The sequence below is a fragment of the Pseudophryne corroboree genome, chromosome 4 (assembly GCF_028390025.1).
Source record: "Pseudophryne corroboree isolate aPseCor3 chromosome 4, aPseCor3.hap2, whole genome shotgun sequence".
NCBI classification, from domain to species: domain Eukaryota; kingdom Metazoa; phylum Chordata; class Amphibia; order Anura; family Myobatrachidae; genus Pseudophryne; species Pseudophryne corroboree.
The window spans coordinates 277,377,724-277,396,847 of record NC_086447.1 but is presented as its reverse complement, the minus strand read 5'-3'; the positions used below and the strand labels follow the sequence as shown (position 1 = coordinate 277,396,847).

General features: G+C 43.9%; 2 long non-coding RNA genes across 2 annotated transcripts; both read right to left on the bottom strand.

Annotated features, from left to right (window-relative positions):
* LOC134911338 (uncharacterized) lies at positions 1 to 701 on the bottom strand. The gene is made up of 2 exons (XR_010176494.1): positions 630 to 701; positions 1 to 454 (listed from the first exon to the last, which is right to left on the bottom strand). It is a non-coding gene; the product is annotated as an uncharacterized LOC134911338 (long non-coding RNA).
* A 6,671-nt stretch (positions 702 to 7,372) lies between these two features.
* Positions 7,373 to 8,640, bottom strand: LOC134911337 (uncharacterized). Its single transcript, XR_010176493.1, has 3 exons — positions 8,573 to 8,640; positions 8,110 to 8,151; positions 7,373 to 7,424 (listed from the first exon to the last, which is right to left on the bottom strand). It is a non-coding gene; the product is annotated as an uncharacterized LOC134911337 (long non-coding RNA).
* Positions 8,641 to 19,124: the final 10,484 nt, after the last annotated feature.

The following is a 19,124-nucleotide window of genomic DNA, read 5'->3' as shown; positions in this document are numbered from 1 at the left end:
TTAATGTAAAAAAAAGTATTTATTACAACATACGATTGCATGTACTGTACTGATCAAAATGTACAGTACTCTTATTCAGGACTTATAAAACAGAAAATAACTGTTCATACACATCAATAACATTACTACTGTATAATATTCAACATTAGTTTATGCAATAATCAGACAAAGGGAATTTTATAAACATTTTTAATAATGCACCAATTAAAAATTTTAAACATAAAATATAGTACAGAACTACATATTTGTGGCTTGACCATTTCTTTCGACTATAACAGGTAATACTTTATACAGGTGATTTATATAATTATTACAATGCTCAGGTGTGAGTACTTCTAGCCAAAATTTCTTAATCCCATCCAACAGCTGCTGTTTTGTTGTTGGCTTCGCAACACTCCTAATGTACCTCTTCAATTGAGCCCACACTAATTCAATTGGATTCATGTCTGGTGATCTAAAAAAAAAAAAAAAAAAAAAAAAAGAGTATAGAAAAAAAGTTAGTCAATAATGACATTAAATAGAGCAAATTAAACATACAGTATTGTACTGTTTATTAAACCAAAAAATATATTTACAGTACTAGAGTGCTACTCAAAATTTTACTTGTACACTGTTGAAAGAATACTCACTCTGGTGGTGTGCGTTCCCAATTCATACCTTTCTCTTCCATAAATTTGGCAGAGGCGGAGTGTTTAGGATCATTGGGGTATATTTACTAACATTCGTAATTTTCGGAAAAAGGTCAAAGTTCAATCACGAATGACATCGAAAGTGTAAAACTGCAACTTTTTGAATTTATTACGCTTAATTTACTAAGCTGTCGTATTCGGATTTTTCATTTGTTCCGATGTCGATGTCATTCGTGTTTTTTTGCCGTTTTTTACGGCAGTGATTAGCAAAACACTGCCGACTTTATCACAATGAATCTCGGCCGGATCTGTGTGATCCATGCTGGGGTTCATTTTTTTTTTTTTTTTTAAATAAACACTGTAAAACGGAGCAAAAAAATGCGTGGGGTCCCCCCTCCTAAGCATAACCAGCCTCGGGCTCTTTGATCCGACCCTGGTTGCAGAAATATGGGGAAAAAAATGACAGGGGTTCCCCCATATTTAAGCAACCAGCATCGGGCTCTGCGCCTGGTCCTGGTTCCAAAAATACGGGGGACAAAAAGAGTAGGGGTCCCCCGTAATTCTAAAACCAGCACCGGGCTCCACTAGCTGGACAGATAATGCCACAGCCGGGGGTCACTTTTATATAGTGCCCTGCGGCCGTGGCATCAAAAATCCAACTAGTCACCCCTGGCCGGGGTACCCTGGGGGAGTGGGGACCCATTCAATCAAGGGGTCCCCCCCCCAGCCACCCAAGGGCCAGGGGTGAAGCCCGAGGCTGTCCCCCCCATCCAATTGGCTGCGGATGGGGGGCTGATAGCCTTTTGTGAAAATGAAAAGATATTGTTTTTAGTAGCAGTACTACAAGGCCCAGCAAGCCTCCCCCGCATGCTGGTACTTGGAGAACCACAAGTACCAGCATGCGGCGGAAAAACGGGCCCGCTGGTACCTGTAGTACTACTACTAAAAAAATACCCAAAAAAAGACAAGACACACACACCTTGAAAGTAAAGTTTTATTACATGCATCCACACAAACATACATACATACTTACCTTATGTTCACACGAGGGTCTGTCCTCTTCTCCAGTAGAATCCATGGGGTACCTGTTGATTAAATTCTACTCACCAGATCCCGGGTCCCAGGCTCCTCGTAGCATCCATTTGTAATCCACGTACTTGAATAAAATAAAAAAACGGACAACCGAGCCACGCACTGAAAGGGGACCCATGTTTGCACATGGGTCCCCTTTCCCCGAATGCCAGAAAGCCACTCTGACTGATGTCTAAGTGGGTTTCTTCAGCCAATCAGGGAGCGCCACGTTGTGGCACCCTCCTGATCGGCTGTGTGCTCCTGTACTGTCTGACAGGCGGCACACGGCAGTGTTACAATGTAGCGCCTATGCGCTCCATTGTAACCAATGGTGTGAACTTTCTGCCCTGCGGTGAGGTCACTTTCGGTCAACCGCAGGGCAGAAAGTTCCCACCATTGGTTACAATGGAGCGCATAGGCGCTACATTGTAACACTGCCGTGTGCCGCCTGTCAGACAGTACAGGAGCACACAGCCGATCAGGAGGGTGCTACAACGTGGCGCTCCCTGATTGGCTGAAGAAACCCACTTAGACATCAGTCAGAGTGGCTTTCTGGCATTCGGGGAAAGGGGACCCATGTGCAAACATGGGTCCCCTTTCAGTGCGTGGCTCGGTTGTCCGTTTTTTTATTTTATTCAAGTACGTGGATTACAAATGGATGCTACGAGGAGCCTGGGACCCGGGATCTGGTGAGTAGAATTTAATCAACAGGTACCCCATGGATTCTACTGGAGAAGAGGACAGACCCTTGTGTGAACATAAGGTAAGTATGTATGTATGTTTGTGTGGATGCATGTAATAAAACTTTACTTTCAAGGTGTGTGTGTCTTGTCTTTTTTTGGGTATTTTTTTAGTAGTAGTACTACAGGTACCAGCGGGCCCGTTTTTCCGCCGCATGCTGGTACTTGTGGTTCTCCAAGTACCAGCATGCGGGGGAGGCTTGCTGGGCCTTGTAGTACTGCTACTAAAAACAATATCTTTTCATTTTCACAAAAGGCTATCAGCCCCCCATCCGCAGCCAATTGGATGGGGGGGACAGCCTCGGGCTTCACCCCTGGCCCTTGGGTGGCTGGGGGGGGACCCCTTGATTGAATGGGTCCCCACTCCCCCAGGGTACCCCGGCCAGGGGTGACTAGTTGGATTTTTGATGCCACGGCCGCAGGGCACTATATAAAAGTGACCCCCGGCTGTGGCATTATCTGTCCAGCTAGTGGAGCCCGGTGCTGGTTTTAAAAATACGGGGGACCCCTACTCTTTTTGTCCCACGTATTTTTGGAACCAGGACCAGGCGCAGAGCCCGATGCTGGTTGCTTAAATATGGGGGAACCCCTGTCAATTTTTCCCCCATATTTCTGCAACCAGGATCGGCTCAAAGAGCCCGAGGCTGGTTATGCTTAGGAGGGGGGACCCCACACAATTTTTTTTAAGAAAATAAACCACTTTCCCACCCCTTCCCACTGATATACATGCACGGATCTCATGGATCCCTGCATGCCTATACAATCACGGATTAAAAAAGCAGGTCTGTTTTTTTTTTAGCACTTTTTTACGAGTTGTAATTTTTCACGGCAGTGTTTGTTTTTTTTTTGCTTTGCACTTCTTAGTAAATTACCGAGATTCATACTTAAACAGCCGCGTTTTGACCGATGGTGTATTCATTCGTATTTTTTTTGTTGGACTTCCAAAAAATTACGAATGCCCTCATCACTGCCGTGATTATTGCTTAGTAAATTACCGAGATGACACTTTGATGAAAAAACGGCATCTCGGTCAAAATCGGGACCTTAGTAAATATACCCCATTGTCTTGGAATATCCTATGGTGAGTTGGGTAATATTTATTCACAAATGGCACCATACATCCCTCTACTATTGTTTCTTGGAAATTTTTTTTATCCATGATCCCTACAGAAATAAAAAAATGTTGTTCATTAATAAGCAACTCATTTTATTGTGCAGTTACATGTACTCTACAGTACAGCATGTATTTTTACAGAACACAGGCACAGAATAAAGTATAGTACTGTACCTTCGAAAAATAATAGGGGACCAGCTCCTAATCGTGATATGCCTCCCCATACATGGACTTTCAATGGATGCTTTGGGCGTGGTTTTAATGAGATATGGTTACATTTCCGGAATGACATTCTGGAGAACCGCTCAAGGGCAACAGACGATTCATCTGTGAAAATGACATCATGAAATGTTTCGCCACTCTCAATCCATCGCCGTGCCTGTTCCACTCTCTTTTCTTTATTCACATCTCTTATCATGGGAGATATCCTGTGAAGAGCCAAAAATAATGAAATCAGAAACAGTAATGAAATTACTGATTTACAGATTACTGTATATACAGTAGACTGTATGTGCAGTATACTGTATTATATACCTACTGTATACATTAAACTGTACAAACATACAGTATATACAGAGTAATATATATATATATATATATATATATACATACACACACACACACACACACACACACACACACACACACACACACACACACACACAAACACAGTATACAGTATGTAATCATCACAATAAGCCGGCAATGCTTCATCGCTGTCTCTGAGTGCCTATACAGTAGGTATCTCTTTTTGGATATATATATATATATATATATATATATACATACATACATACACACACACACACACATACTGTATATAGTATAAAGTACACACTCTGTATAATGATTTATGGCATTGTTATATCACTTATCAAGGGATTATTAACAGTGAATACGTGTGCATCTACTGTATGGTTTATACTGCTTTCAGTTTACCTTGTTGCGCCAAAGGTCCATCCCATTTTCCGTCGCATCCTTCTGACGCTGGTGGTTGATATGTCCAGGTCATACTTGGAATGGAGAATTCGTTTTATTTGCAAAGCAGTACGCTCATCATCCTCACGAGTTAGTTCCTCCACAATTTGTTGCACTCTCCTACAGTACAATACAGTATGAAAAATATGAATTAATGAACAGCACAATCACAGTTAGATTAAGTTTTTTTTTTCCAAAAAATTGTCTATTGTATACAGCAAGTCATTTAAACATTACAGTAGTGTACAGTACGTACCATGTGCATTTTGTAGGAAATACAAATCTGGGCGTTGTTCTCTCGAAAGCATGATAGCGCACCGTTTCTAAAGTGACTATAATGCCACTTTCCTTGAGCCATGCATGGATCTCTTTGATGGTTTTATTTTCTTTTTTCATGTTGGCGATTATCTTGCTCATCGTTTTGTTGATAGTTACTGGCATGTTGTCCAACTGTAATTCCTGTATGGAGAAAAAACATTTGTGAATACTGTAGTCTTTACACATCTGAAAATTTGTAAGAGTATTATGACAAAAGTTAATACTGTACATGTTTACTATATAGTACCTGATGTTCAAATTTTAGTACTGTATACTGTACAGTACTGAAAATACCACATCAGTGTTATGGACTGCAATTAGTTTCCTGTATAAAACAGATACAGTAAACAACCCTCCTTGGAAGTGCATGGGCCCTGTGAGACTTACAGTAGTGTACAGCATAAGGGGCGACTGACATGATGTACAAGCATTACATACAGTACATGTCAGTACTGTATGTAAATTCAATTATTGCCTAACAACAATGCTGCTTACTGTATATTAAATACTGTAGGCCTAGAAATGTGCATCTCAATATGGTAGTTAAAAAACACAGGGGCCTATGGTGATAAGCGAGTTCTATGCATATTAAAAATGTCCGCCGACCGTGAACCCCCAGCATGTGGCAGCGCTCGGATATGGAGTGAGAGATGGCATACATTGTACAGGCCAGGGGGCAATGCTGAAGGAGCGTCACAATCCCCTAGTTAACATACACCGGGATAAGCCAGGTCTATGCACATTACGTTACACCGAGCTCGACCGCTCAGCAACCTGACAAAATGGCCGCCGACCGTGAACCCCCAGCACGTGGCAGCGCTCGGATATGGAGTGAGAGATGGCATACATTGTACAGGCCAGGGGGCAATGCTGAAGGAGCGTCACAATCCCCTAGTTAACATACACCGGGATAAGCGAGGTCTATGCACATTACGTTACACCGAGCTCGACCGCTCAGCAACCTGACAAAATGGCCGTCGACCGTGAACCCCCAGCACGTGGCAGCGCTCGGATATGGAGTGAGAGATGGCATACATTGTACAGGCCAGGGGGCAATGCTGAAGGAGCGTCACAATCCCCTAGTTAACATACACCGGGATAAGCGAGGTCTATGCACATTACGTTACACCGAGCTCGACCGCTCAGCAACCTGACAAAATGGCCGCCAACCGTGAACCCCCAGCACGTGGCAGCGCTCGGATATGGAGTGAGAGATTGCATACATTGTACAAGCCAGGGGGCAATGCTGAAGGAGCGTCACAATCCCCTAGTTAACATACACCGGGATAAGCGAGGTCTATGCACATTACGTTACACCGAGCTCGACCGCTCAGCAACCTGACAAAATGGCCGCCGACCGTGAACCCCCAGCACGTGGCAGCGCTCGGATATGGAGTGAGAGATGGCATACATTGTACAGGCCAGGGGGCAATGCTGAAGGAGCGTCACAATCCCCTAGTTAACATACACCGGGATAAGCGAGGTCTATGCACATTACGTTACACCGAGCTCGACCGCTCAGCTACCTGACAAAATGGCCGCCGACCGTGAACCCCCAGCACGTGGCAGCGCTCGGATATGGAGTGAGAGATGGCATACATTGTACAGGCCAGGGGGCAATGCTGAAGGAGCGTCACAATCCCCTAGTTAACATACACCGGGATAAGCGAGGAAATTTTTCGGGTTTTGTGGTTTGGTTTTGGATTTGGACGTGTTTTGGCAAAACCACCCTTTCAAATTTTTTTCGGATTCAGATGCGTTTTGGATTTGGGTGTTTTTAAAACAAAACAACCCTCAAAACCAGCTTAAATCATAGAATTTGGGGGAAATTTTGAGCCTACTGTATAGTATTATTAACCGCAATAACCATAATTTCCACTCATTTCCAGTCTATTCTGAACACCTCACAATATTATTTTTAGTCCTAAAATGTGCAACGAGGTCGCTGGATGACTAAGCTAAGCGACCCAAGAGGGCGGCACAAACACCTGGCCCATCTAAGAGTGGCACTGCAGTGTCAGACAGGATGGCACTTATAAAAATTTGCCACAAACATCACATGATGCAAAGATAAATAAATAAAAAAAGAGGCGCAAGATGGAATTGCCCTCCCACCGTTGTGTTGTATAAACAGGACATGCACACTTTAACAAACCCATCATTTCAGCCACAGGGTCTGCCACACGACTGTGGCTGAAATGACTGATTGGTTTGGGCCACCACCAAAAAAAGAAGCAATCAATCTCTCCTTGCTACTTGTTATACTGTGCTGAATACAGTATAACAAAAATTCAGTCAGGTTGGAGGAGAGTAGATTTTGCACACAGAGACGAGAATGTCGAGGCCAGAATCAGGGGGTAGTGGAGGAGGTTTAGGATACCGTCCCTCATCCTGTTGGGATTGCTGCAATCAGGATGCCACTGTCGGTCACCTGAACGCTGGAATCCTGACTGCTGGTCACGTAAACCCAACCCATTGGTTTAACACAATGTACAGTACAGTACAATACTGCAGTTTACTTACCAAGTTGGGGAGAGGGCTTCTCCTCTTCCTCCTCCTGACTGTCAATAATTACTGAGTTGAAAATAAAAAAAAGATTATAAACAAAATACAGTAGAGTACAGTTACTACAAAATTGCACAGTAGTCTACAGTAGTACAGTGCTACAGGAGGCAGAGAGATATTCATAATACAGTAGGAGCAGAATGATTATCCAGTGGTAGGGGACATACAGTACTGTACTGTACCTGTATTTAAAACACCTGCTGTCTGGATCCCGACATTTAAAATGCTGAGTCCGGAATCAGAGTATGATTGGAGGTTTAGGCTAGTGGAGGGTGGGTAGGATGCACAATTTTGGGCACCATACTACAAAATGGATATCGTGGAACTAGAAAAGGTTTAGAGGAGGGCGACCAAAGTGATCAAGTGGATTGAGAAGCTGGAATACAAGGAAAGGCTTGCTAGGCTAGGCATGTTTACATTGGAAAAGAGGAGATTAAGAATGGACATGATTAACCTTTACAAATATATACAGTAAGGGGACAATACACAGGAACTGTTTTTGATAAGATCGACACAGAGGACACGTGCACAGTCACTCGTGTTGGAGGAGAGGAGATTTCGCATACAGAGGCGAAAAGGGGTCTTCACAGTGAGGGAAATACTGTATGTTTGGAATTCCCTGCCTGAAAAGTAATAAAAGTGGACTCGGTCAATACTTTTAAGAATGGGCTTGAGAAAATCCTACTGTACTTACTATACTGTGGCTCCTCCTCCCCCGAGTCCACGTAAGTGACATCTGTGTTGAATATAAAAAAACAAAAAGAAAAGTCAAATTTGCCATTGTTATTTCCAATACTACTGTACTAAAGTATTATCCAATACTTTACAGTAGTACAGTGCTACAGAAAGTAGAGAGGCAGAGAGACATTCTTAGCCGGAGTGTGGAATGACCGTCCATTTGTAGGGGACGTACTGTACCTGCATCTAAAATACCAGAGTATAAATGGAGGGTTAGGGGTTAGTGGAGTAGGGTTTCGATACCATACCTCAACCTGATGGGATTTCTGCAATCAGGATACCGCTGTCGGTCACTTGACTGCTGGAATCCTGACCACTGGTCACGCGAACCCAAGCCATTGGTACTGTTAATAAATCAATAAATAATAAATGTACAATACAGTACAGTAGAGTACTGTACAGTAGATTACAATTCTTACCAGGCTGGCCTGAGGGCTCCCCCATTTCCTCCTCCTCCTCTGCCTCAGTATCAATAACGAGGCGGTCTGTGTGTACAAGATAACAAGTATTGTAAAATAAAAAAATTACAGTAATACTGTAGGAAAGTTAAACTAGTGTGTCTGTAACAAAAATAATGATTACCACTTCCGGAGCTCTGCTGGTCAGATGGGGTGGGTGGAAAATGTGCTGCTGTGGAAAAATCACACTAACATAAGCTGCTGTACAGTACAATGAAATACAGTACAGTAAATAATGGATAAAAATAAATCATAAAATATCATAAGATACAGTATGCCGGCACTCAGTATTACAGACGATGGCATCCCGAATGCAAAAATACCGAATTGGAAAATCCCCACAGGGGGTTGTTAAGTATATCCCCCCCCCTAACCAAAAACCTACGCTTAAGCAGCCTAAACCTCCCACTTGGTGCTTAACCCTAAGTCCCCCCTGGTGTTGCCTAAACCTAACCACCCAGGGGAAATTTTGTGTGTGGTACTGTACATAAAATGGTGTCAGTGGCATACTGTAACTGGTGGTACTGTGAGAGAAAAAATAACAGTGCTGTAAGTGAAGCTGTCAATTTGTAACATGTACTATTCAGTATCCAGGACACATGTACAGTAGTGTAACGATGACAGTCGCACCAGAATTCTCGTTACACAATACCATTGGGAAGCAAAGCACTAATCAGAGAGTACTGTAGTGTGCTTACCGGCTGCAGTGGTGCCTGGCAGCGCAGGTGGTGGTGGTGGTGGTGGTGGTGGTACTGTGAGAAAAAAAATAACAGTGCTGTAAGTGAAGCTGTCAATTTGTAACATGTACTATTCAGTATCCAGGACACATGTACAGTAGTGTAACGATGACAGTCTCACCAGAATTCTCGTTACACAATACCATTGGGAAGCAAATCACTAATCAGAGAGTACTGTAGTGTGCTTACCGGCTGCAGTGGTGCCTGGCAGCGCAGGTGGTGGTGGTGGTGGTGGTACTGTGAGAGAAAAAATAACAGTGCTGTAAGTGAAGCTGTCAATTTGTAACATGTACTATTCAGTATCCAGGACACATGTACAGTAGTGTAACGATGACAGTCGCACCAGAATTCTCGTTACACAATACCATTGGGAAGCAAAGCACTAATCAGAGAGTACTGTAGTGTGCTTACCGGCTGCAGTGGTGCCTGGCAGCGCAGGTGGTGGTGGTGGTGGTACTGTGAGAAAAAAAATAACAGTGCTGTAAGTGAAGCTGTCAATTTGTAACATGTACTATTCAGTATCCAGGACACATGTACAGTAGTGTAACGATGACAGTCGCACCAGAATTCTCGTTACACAATACCATCGGGAAGCAAAGCACTAATCAGAGAGTACTGTAGTGTGCTTACCGGCTGCAGTGGTGCCTGGCAGCGCAGGTGGTGGTGGTGGTGGTGGTGGTGGTGGTGGTGGTGGTGGTGGTACTGTGAGAAAAAAAATAACAGTGCTGTTAGTGAAGCTGTCAAACGTAAATTAACAAACAACTATCACTGTAATTTACCATCCTCATCCCGTAGCGCAGCACGGGTATTCAGCTATCTACAATGTTATTTATACTGTGTGTTTAATATTTACATTTAGTTTTGTAAACAGACATTCTTAACATCACAGGCAACCAGATCTCACAGGCAGTGTCCCACCCTCCCTCCCATCTGGATTGCAGTGAGTTATCTTTGCTGGTCAGGACAGGGGGGTGGGACTGTATAAATAACTACAGTATGTACACTACTGTATTTGACAATACTTACCAGCTTGGCGGCGCCTGGTCCGCCTCCTGTGCCGTCTTGCTCCCAGCCCTGTAAAAGTATATGTACAGTATAATGGCAGCATACTGTACAGCCAATGAAGTTCAAAACTGACAGCATCTTTATGACATCACTATCAATGGAATTGTTCATTCTAGTACCCTGCACCTAATCACTCAGGCGGGCATAGTGTACTGTACTGTATTCAAAACTTAAGGGGCACATTTCTAAATGTGACATACAGTACACTTACAGTATCGCTACAGTACAGTAGGTCCAGGGTATTAGACAGAACACTACCTTTATAGACATTGTAACACACATTAGCATTGCCCTTATAAACATTATCACACATCAGCATGCAGCCCTCCCACCCTTAACCATCTCAGTACTGTTCATTACAGTATAAATTTATTTCATGACAGATGATGCAGCACTCACCTGAATTCATCTTATTCACGTCATGTCATAGTAGTGCAGTTTATTCATGTCACAGTACTGTTCTTGATTCACGTTGTGTCACACAGTAGAGCACCTTATTCACGTTACTGTACTGTACGTCACAGTAGTGCAGTAGTATATCCACATTACGTCACAAAGTAGAGATCTGCCACAGTCATGAACCTTATAACACATTATGCAAGAGTAATGCACGTCAGAACACATTAGGCCACTGTAACATCCCTTTGAATAATTTCTGCCACAGTAACGTCCCTTAGAACACTGTACTATCTGAAACACAAATCTCCCTTATAACCGAAAAATATTGACTGGAACTTTGGGAATAAAACACGGGACTGTCGGGCACTGCACAATACGACAAACTGCACATTACACTGCACAATACGCTGCAGGTACACTGCACGACCCTGCATACTGTATGTGCACTGCACTGCGTAATACAACAAACTGCACATTACACTGCATGATACACTGCACTTTTCCCTGAAAAATATGATACTGTACAATGTACACTGCACAAAACACTGCAATTACCACATGTGTATACAGTACACTGCACGATGTGATTCACTATGCATTACACTCACTGCACAATACCATATACTGAATGTACACTGCATGACACGCTGCAATTACACAGCACAATACACTGTGATATACTGCATATACTGTACACTGCATGATACTGTACACTGCACAATCGTAGACCACATGGATTGTAAAGAACTATATATACACACAAGTTAAAAAAATAATAATGGTTTTTGTAAAACTCATGTCGATCTTTTTCCATGTCAATTTAACGGCCATGTCAACCTAAAATATAACTGTTGTCAACCAATTTCAAAAGCCACACCATCTAGGTCGACACCAGATCTAGGTCGACATGGTGTCGACCTAGATGGTGTCACCTTTGACATGGATAGTAAATGTAAGAAAAATTAAAAAAGTGTAAAAAAAATACAAATTGACCTTTTGACCCTGGTTAATGTTTGGGCCTTGTTTAACCATTTGTTTACCACAGATACAGTGCTGTATAGACCGGATACCTGCTGCTACAGCAGCCACCTGCTATAATGTACTGTACCTGTAACTACAATAACTTAAAGTACAGTAATCTACAGTGATGTACTGTACTTACAATCCCTTATGGCCTGAAGGCGCCTTGGAGTCCGGCGGACGAGGTCGCTCCACCTCCTCTGCAGCGACCTCACGGATCTCCTCCGGTTATATTTCCGGAGGATATCCCTGCTGGCCCTCCTGTAGGCCCGCACTTTCTCCTCGTTGCTGGCGAGACTTGTGTCCCGCCAGCGCACGAGGAGACGCAGCTCACCGAGCGCATAAGGACGGTCTCTTGCATCAGCCATGACTCCGTCCTTATGCGCACTGTACGTCTCAGACGTCGTGCGTCTCAGACGTCGTGCGTCTCAGACGTCGTGCGTTCCACGCATTCAGCGACGCCCGCTGAGGATTCCCAATTTCATGTGTGAAAGTACAGCAAGCAGCGCCCTGCCCCCTCCCCATTGGTGTTGGTTTATGCCTTAGGGGACACGGACGCTCGCATTTGTAAAGCACAGTCTTTCCCATCGTCTCCCCCTACCCCCCTCGCCCTTCCCCCCTGGGAGCCTACAATACTGTTTTGCTCACTCAGAATACACTCAATTCTACTCATTGCCGCTGGGTAGTGGCATTTAGCGTAAAGAATCGCTCCTGCAGATCTACTCTGATTTATGTGAAACTTGTGTGCATCCTTCCATTGGATGCACAGTATTAGAGACAAAAAAAAAAAATATTAAAGTGAATGTCACGGGAACACATAAACAAAAAAAAAGGCTGGCACTTCCTTCCCATTGGTGATGGTTTATGCCGTAGGGGACTCGGACGCTCATATAATTGCATTTCAAAGCCACAGTATTTCCCATCGTCTCCCCCTACCCCCATCGCCCTTCCCCCCTGGGAGCCTGCACAGATCATGCAGTGGACAGGGAGGGAATTCAGGTCCTGTGCAATACACGAACGCTGAAAATCTACAGTACTGTTTTGCTCAACTCATTGCCGCTGTGTAGTTGCATTTAGCGTAAAGAATCGCTCCTGCAGATGTACTCTGATTTATATGTAACTTGTGTGCACCCTTCCATTGACTGTCTTACAATGAAAATAACATAATACAGTATATTATTACAATAAACAAAACAAAAACATCCGGTCTCGAACCCTGGACCCCCAGCGTGGGAGGTGGGAGCCTTCATCGCTAGCCCACGACGCCCGCTGAGGATTCCCAATTTCATGTGTGAAAGTACAGCAAGCAGCGCCCTGCCCCTTCCCCATTGGTGTTGGTTTATGCCTTAGGGGACACGGACGCTCGCATTTGTAAAGCACAGTCTTTCCCATCGTCTCCCCCTACCCCCATCGCCTTTCCCCCCTGGGAGCCTACAATACTGTTTTGCTCACTCAGAATACACTCAATTCTACTCATTGCCGCTGGGTAGTGGCATTTAGCGTAAAGAATCGCTCCTGCAGATCTACTCTGATTTATGTGAAACTTGTGTGCATCCTTCCATTGGATGCACAGTATTAGAGACAAAAAAAATATATTAAAGTGAATGTCACGGGAACACATAAACAAAAACAAAAAAGGCTGGCACTTCCTTCCCATTGGTGATGGTTTATGCCGTAGGGGACTCGGACGCTCATATAATTGCATTTCAAAGCCACGGTATTTCCCATCGTCTCCCCCTACCCCCATCGCCCTTCCCCCCTGGGAGCCTGCACAGATCATGCAGTGGACAGGGAGGGAATTCAGGTCCTGTGCAATACACGAACGCTGAAAATCTACAGTACTGTTTTGCTCAACTCATTGCCGCTGTGTAGTTGCATTTAGCGTAAAGAATCGCTCCTGCAGATGTACTCTGATTTATATGTAACTTGTGTGCACCCTTCCATTGACTGTCTTACAATGAAAATAACACAATACAGTATATTATTACAATAAACAAAAAAAAAAACATCCGGTCTCGAACCCTGGACCCCCAGCGTGGGAGCCTTCATCGCTAGCCCACGACGCCCGCTGAGGATTCCCAATTTCATGTGTGAAAGTACAGCAAGCAGCGCCCTGCCCCCTCCCCATTGGTGTTGGTTTATGCCTTAGGGGACACGGACGCTCGCATTTGTAAAGCACAGTCTTACCCATCGTCTCCCACTAGCCCATACCCAGACGCTCATTTACAGTACATGTATTTTAAAAGCACGGTGTTTATACATTGTATTGTGTGTTTACACTTTGTATTGTACATTCTTCCTTTTACACAATTACTGTAGTTGCGTCTCCATACAGTACAGTAGGTCACCATCTTTTTCCACCGCCTCCCGTTACGCCTACAGTATTGACATTACAGTCGTCACTGACCAATTGCCAGAGCTGTAGATCAATCCGCCGCTATACTGTACGATCGAAAGTACTGGATTAGTGGAGCATTAGCCACCCAGTGGTGGAGATGTGTAATGCATGCTGAGTATCTAGACCGCCTCAACGCGTCTGCCTGCGATTAAACTCAGCTATCGCCCTAGCGTGTCTAGACGGCCGTCTAGTTGGAGAATCGGTCAAGATGAAGGTGGCTACATCTGTAGTTGTATTACAGGGCATGACCAAAGGCAATCAATGATGTCTGCATCAGGTGAGGAACACTTGAAGCAATGGGAGTTATCAGAGATGCCCGTGAGGTATCTGAGACGGGGAGTATAGTATGCCCTGTGTAAAATTTTTAAATGCATTTCTGCATAGGAAGAAGACACCAAATATTTATTAAGTAATAAGTGCCATTGTATTATGGTCTGTAAAGGGGTGCCTGGGAAAGTGATCGACCATTTAGCTAGACCTGTGGTTTGACTATCTAAATCTATCTGACGTCTGGTGTGTGCATAGATAAAGGATGTTGGATAGGAAGAGTGAGGATTTAAGCGCAGTTGGACGTCTAGGGGAAAGGTATAGTCTGCTGGCCGTAGGCGTGTTATCAATTGTGTTGCAAAGCTGCGGGTTTGAAAATATGCAAATAGTGGTATATGCAGGTTTGGAAATTTTTGTTTTAATTGAGACAGGGTGAGCATTTCGGTACAGGTGATATTCAAGAATTGATACACTAAACGTAAGCCTTGAGAATACCAGGTCTTGATAATTGCATCGGCGTTCCCGCCTTGAAAGTCTGGGTTATGGAGAAGTGGTTGGAATAAGGAGTAGGTAGGTGTCAGCCTTATGCGTTTTCGAAGGTGTCGCCATGCTTTGTACGGAGCGAGCAGTAAGGGATTCGTACGGATGGACGTCAGTGTAGAGGGGTCTGGAAAATGTAATATGGTAGATAAAGTACCTTGGGGTAGCATATGCTGTTCTAAAAATGTATTAGCGTAGCTAGAGGAACCTCTCACCCAGTCAAGGGCATACCTATAGTTAGCGGCTAGAGAGTAGTCCTCTGGGCACGGTAAATTCACGCCACCTAATGTAGTCGGTTGTTTCAATTTGAAAAGGGCTATACGTGGACGCTTATTTGTCCAGATGAAAGTGTTAAGGGCCTTGTTAATTGTTTGAACATCTCGTTTGGTCAGAAGAAATGGGAGCATTTGGATCGGGTATAGCAAACGGGGGAAGGAAATCATTTTGTACAAGTGGCATCTACCCAAATATGAGACTGGCAAGCTCTGCCAGCGTGTAAAATCTTCAATCATTTTATTAATGGCGCGCGATAAGTTTAGCGTATATAGTTCAGCTAGGATAGGTAAAAAGCGTAAACCCAGGTAGGTTATAAACCCAGTCGCCCATTTAAAGGGGAACCTGGAGCCCCAATTTTGTGTGGCTTTGGGGCCAAGAGCCAAAGCTTCTGTTTTATCAAAATTGATCAAAAAGCCCGAAATCAAGTGGAAATCATGGAGCGTGGACAATAAAGAAGGGAACGCCGGTATGGGATCATTAAAATATAATAAGAGGTCATCAGCAAAGGCCGAAACCTTCACTGGTTGTGGGCCTATTTTTATCCCTTCCCAGGCAACATTTTGCACGCAAGTGCGTATCAGTGGGTCAAGAGCTAGGTTAAAAAGCAAGGGAGATAGGGGGCATCACTGGCGTGTACCTCTATGCAAAGAGAAGGCTGGTGTGTTCAATCCATTAATGGTTAGATGAGCTTGAGGATTAGAGTAAAGCATACTGAAGACTTTAGTGAACCCCTCACCGAATTGTTGAGTGTGGAAGATTCGAAGTAGGTGCGCCCATGATACCCGATCAAACGCTTTGTCGGCATCACAGCTGACCACGAGTGCTTTAGATGTTGTAGAGTCTTTGACACTATGTATTGCTGCTATCAGGGTGCACACATTATGCACTGACGTTCTAGTCTTCACAAACCCCGTTTGGGCTGGATGTAGAATGCGTATTAGTATCGGTTGGAGGCGAGTGGCCAATAATTTGGTGAATAGTTTTAGGTCTTGGTTGAGAAGGGATATGGGTCTATAGGACTGGACATAGGAAGGGTCTTTACCCGGTTTAGGGAATACTACTATTCTAGCTTCGGTGAATCTCGGGGGGGGGGGGGGGAGGTGAGCCATTCAGCAGTGTATTGAATAATGTCAATAAATATGGTATTATGTGGGGAGCTAGCATCTTATAGTATACTGCCCCAAACCCATCTGGGCCCGGCGATTTCCCATTATGGAGTGATTTAATCAAAAACAGTAGCTCTGTGTCTGTTACGGGGCACGTTAATGATTCCCGCTCTTCCTCTGTTAATGTGGGCAGGTCAGCTTTATCTAGAAACTTCATACCCTCTGTGGGACTATCTAAAGGTGCCGCGTATAAGTTAGTATAATATTGTAGGAAGGTGTCTGACATAGCTTGCGTATCCATAGTTGAAGTGGTTGGGTCAGTGTGTAAGCTAGTTATGCGAGAAGGGGCTGTAGATGATCTCACTAAGTTGGCCAGTAGTTTACCCTACTTATTACCCCCTCAGAAGAATTTATTTCGGTGGACATCGTAGGAGAAACTGGCTTGTTCAGTGCAAAGTGCATCATAAAGATGTTTCGCATCAGCGTAGTTTTGTCTGTTGTCTGGGGAATCATTTAATAACATCGTATTATATGCTTCAGTTAAGGCCTTGCTCAGATCACACAACTGGGTATTCAATTTTTTGCGTTTTCTAGAAACATATTCTAGTATTTGTCCACGGACAACTGGTTTCGAAGCCGACCAAAATAAATTAATGTCGTTCTCATGAATTTTATTGTCCTCAGTATAGTTAAGGAATGCTCTAGTAAGGAATTTATCAAAGTCCTCAGATGTTTCCAAATATGCGGGGAAACGCCAATTATAGGATCTGGGCAAGGGGGTATCAAGAGTGATTGATATCCAAATTGGGGCATGATCTGAGAGTGAGATTGGCTCGATTTTAGTATCCACTATATGATGCAAAAGAGAATCAGTGATTAGCCAATAGTCTAATCTAGAGGAGGAATGGTGTGGGTGGGAGTAGAAGGTATATTCTCGAGCGTCTGGGTTGCGCATTCTCCACGGATCGGTTAGTCGTAGAGAAGAGGTAAGTAGTGTGAGTGAGGTTGGAGTGGTAATTGCGGATTCACCAGACATAGATGTTTTATCTAGACCAGCAGATTGTACACAATTAAAGTCCCCTCCCATGATAATTTCCCCCTCTGCCCAACCCTGCAAATTCGCGTATATATCAGAGAAGAAAGATGCATTAGGGCCGTTAGGGGCATATATATTAGCTATCGTATAGAGCGTATTTAATATTTTTAATTTTAAGAAAAGAAATCTACCCTCTTGGTCGACCAAACTATCTATGATAGTGACAGGCAGTGATCTATTGAGAATAGTGAGGACGCCTCTGCGTTTGGATGTGTAGGAGGCTGTTCTATACTCTCCCACCCACGTATCTCGTAGTACATTGGGATCGGAGATCCGCCAATGAGTTTCCTGCAATAACACTATATCAGGTTTTAGTCGTTTCAAAGAGGTAAGGACCTTTTTCCGTTTGATGGGAGTATTAAGTCCATCTACGTTCCAGGACACTAACCGAAATCGTTATTGCACTATTGTTGGAGGATCATGAGTCGGCGGCATCAGCCGATACCGACCCTAGGCCAACATCGAAAAACAATATACCATAACCGTCGATCCCAGTCCGTCCCAGCGAGCGGACCGTTATGGATCAATAATGAGAAATAATAAATGTAAAACATCAAGTACATTCCTATCACAATATGTGAACTATGTGTGTGTACAGTATCAATATTAAGAACTAAGTTACAGAACCATTTTAACATTTTGCGAACCCATATGGGCGCCCTATTAACCAATGTCAGCCGCCAAATGGAGAGCACTAAGACGTTTGCGGAGGGTATCCTCCAACCTGGTAACCAGGGGCACCATATTCCAAAACAGTATGACAAAAGATGAGAAAGTAGGGTGAGGGGAAAGGAATATAATAAGAAAAGGAGTAATAGAGGCTTTTGTAGAGGGGGAAAGGAGCATTGAGAAATAAACAGAAGAACATAGCCAATTTGGTACTGTCGGGTCACGGCCCTCTTCGAGCTCCAGCCTTGGCAGCAATCCATCTCTACAGTGTAGAGATACATTCTAAATAACTTTTCAAACAAGAGGAAATTATTTGACTTTAACATGGATGGGTCAGTCAGAGGTGACTATCGGCCCACTTGAGAAGGATACTTAGAGTCAATCAGCATCATCTGTACCCGAAAGTAGAGCTGCATCCAAAGAGTTCACGAAATTCCTGGCCTCATGTGCGGTTTCAAAAAAGTGGGTTTTCCCACCATAGGTGATTTTTAGCTTGGCCGGATACATCAACGCAAATCTGTGGCCTAGCTCGTATAGACGTTTGCAAACAGGTGAGAACTCTCGTCTTCTTGCAGCAACCAGATATGAAAAGTCTTGAAACAATAGAATCCTGGAGTCCTGGTATCGAAGGTCCGTGTATTTCCTATAGGCCTCCAGCAAACGGACTTTATCGGCATAATTGAGAATTCTCATGATGACCGGTCTGGGTCTATCTCTGCCGGACTGGCGATCGGGACCAATCCGATGGACACGTTCCACTAGGATGGAGCCCGTGGCTGATACGCATCCCAGCTCTCTGGGTAGCCACTGGGAGACCAGGGCCATGAGTTTGGAGAATTTCACAGATTCTGGCAAGCCCACCAGACGTACATTATTTCTTCTATTCCGATTTCCCAAATCTTCTAATTTGTCTTGCAAAGATACCATCAGCTTGTCGTGT